The following is a 2,500-nucleotide window of genomic DNA, read 5'->3' on the forward strand; positions in this document are numbered from 1 at the left end:
GTAGCGAGGGAATGAGAGTGATGGAAAGAGAGGGGAGACAGAAGAGGGTGAGGGAGAGAGAAGATAATGGGGTGAGAAGAGGAGGGAGGGAGGGGGGAGGGAGGGAGGGAGAGAGGGAGACGGAAAGGGAGGAATAAAGATGAAGGATGGACAGGATTGAAAAGAGAATGTGCATCATGAGCACAAATATATGCAAAACAGCTGCTAAAGAACTGCAACATGGAGCAGCTGCTTGCAGAGAAAGACAGACCAACAGACAGAAATGTAGACAGACTTGTAGACGGTCAAAACAAACAGTTAGGCAGAGAGACATTGAATACAAACAAACAATGTGAGAAAGAAATGAGGAACCACAAAAATATTATGTTAATAAAGTTATTTCAACAAGATAGCTAGATAGGTTTTTAAACATGATACACAGAGTATGTGCCGGAAATTATAGATATCAAAATAAAAACAGCCTACATAATGATAACATGGTACTTTGCTAAAGCTACTGCTCTATATGCTAGGGATAGCGCAGCCAAGCCTTGTTACACTCCTATTTCCAGTAACAACAAGACTACCTAAACTGTAAACGTTGCCATTGCATTTTCCAAAGTTGAAGTTGCAATACAGAACGCTGACTTGCGGAAACCCCCATTCATTTCCAGTCCACCGCAGACCTCAACCATATTGTGATGTTCTCTCTCATCAAGATCAGTCCGGGGTCATCCCTGTGGGAAGGAGCAGGCGAGCAGGTGCTCGCCCTCCCACCCCACCCCCACGCACGCAAGCACGCACGAACACAAACCCGCTCTCTCACTGCGTCTCGCGCTCTCCCAGCGACGTGACGCGCCGCTGTCTGCTCTATCTTCATACACGTCCCGATATTTGTTCGTTTGTAAGGAGACAGTGAAATGGACGTACCTAATTCAGCCGTATAAGGATATGCAGAACTGTGGACATTGTTCTTTCTTTGATGCTGCGGTAAGCGGTTTGCGTTTTTTCTGAGCTATCGCTTTCCTCAGTGTTGCTTTGTCGGTGCCTGAAGTAAGCAAAGCAATGATACACAATCAAGAACAACTTTGGTTCATATGGTCAATTTAATCATATTGATCGTTTTATATTGTATTTTGTCAATTGCATTTTAGCTTTTCCTGCAGATTTGATACACTTTTACTTTAAACCGCTCGTTGAAATGGTTCTCAATGCGTTTATTTCAGTTCATTAAATACTTCCGTATGAATTGCTATTTTTAGATTTGTGTAAACTTTTAATAATGGTCTTTCGTCCCAGCGTCTGCTTCGTTGCAGGAATTATGTAGGCTATTTGCAATTCGTGGTTTCGTGTTATTTTATCTTAGCAGGATACTCGTCAAACTACTTGGTGAACAAACACGACCCTATCTGCTCCTTGTAAACTGAAAAGGGAAGTCGATTGTGTAAGGCCAACTACCATATATAGGCCTAACGCAGTAGCCTATAACAAATGTTAGTAGCCGTTGTTTGATGGGTGATACGGGAGACATTCTCCGTCCTGGACCTTTAACAGCAATGTATTGTTAAGATGGGCCAGATGCCGCGAGGAACACCACCAGCAGCCAGGCGGGTCACGCGCGTTACACAGCTCTAGGGTCGAACACGCACACGCATACACATCCACGGTTGCACAGGCGCACGCACACACACACACACACGCACACACACGCACACACGCACCGGCCACGCACGCGCACACGGTTACATTTGCCATGTGCCGTGTTGCCGTTCACCAGCTGCTCGAGGGGGTTTGACTGAGTAAACGTCCACTCCCTTAAATTACCCCCGTCTGATACGGACACCGATGGAGATCCCTGGCGATCGACTTCGGGCCAATGATACATCGATAATAATTAAATGGTCAAAAGGCAAACGTATTTACTGTACTGTTTGGATAGTACGTTAATCATGTTGAAATCAACTAGGTCCTAGGCAGAAAATGGATAGAATAAAGAGAGCACAATCATCTTTTGTTATTGACAATGTGTCAATATGAATCGAGTCGGTATTTAACTTAGAATCAACAAACAGGAAAGGCTGGTTCTATGTCTGAAAGCTTTCACGCAGAGTGCATAAACAATAGAGAACCATGGACAACATTCATTATCCTCAGTCATGTAAAACACCTGCTTGAAAGGCCACCAGCATTGTATGTGTGTTTGTTCATTGCTTGTGTGTGTGTGTGTGTGTGTGTGTGTGTGTGTGTGTGTGTGTGTGTGTGTGTGTGTGTGTGTGTGTGTGCGTGCGTGCGTGCGTGCGTGCGTGCGTGCGTGCGTGTGTGTGTGTGTGTGTGTGTGTGTGTGTGTGTGTGTGTGTGTGTGTGTGTGTTTTCATTGCCTTGTATGTGTGTCTGTACGTGCGTTTGTGTGTGTGCGTTCACTCCCCTGTGTTGGTAATCCAGCGTTGTAGTAGATTGTGGTGGGTGCAGTTAGAACCCCCTGTGTCCAACACATTCTGATGGTGGAGGGGTGGAGACAGAC

The 2,500-nt window shown here is 45.4% G+C and overlaps 1 protein-coding gene across 1 annotated transcript in view; it reads left to right on the forward strand.

Moving 5' to 3' along the window:
• Positions 1-827: 827 nt before the first annotated feature.
• LOC130389668 (genetic suppressor element 1-like) overlaps positions 828-2,500 on the forward strand; it is a 26,309-nt gene continuing 24,636 nt past the window's right edge. Inside the window, exon 1 of the mRNA XM_056599551.1 lies at positions 828-969. The gene's annotated coding sequence lies outside the window, so the exon portion shown is untranslated. The remainder of the gene's footprint in view (positions 970-2,500) is intronic.

This window comes from Gadus chalcogrammus, chromosome 9, assembly GCF_026213295.1.
Source record: "Gadus chalcogrammus isolate NIFS_2021 chromosome 9, NIFS_Gcha_1.0, whole genome shotgun sequence".
NCBI lineage: Eukaryota > Metazoa > Chordata > Actinopteri > Gadiformes > Gadidae > Gadus > Gadus chalcogrammus.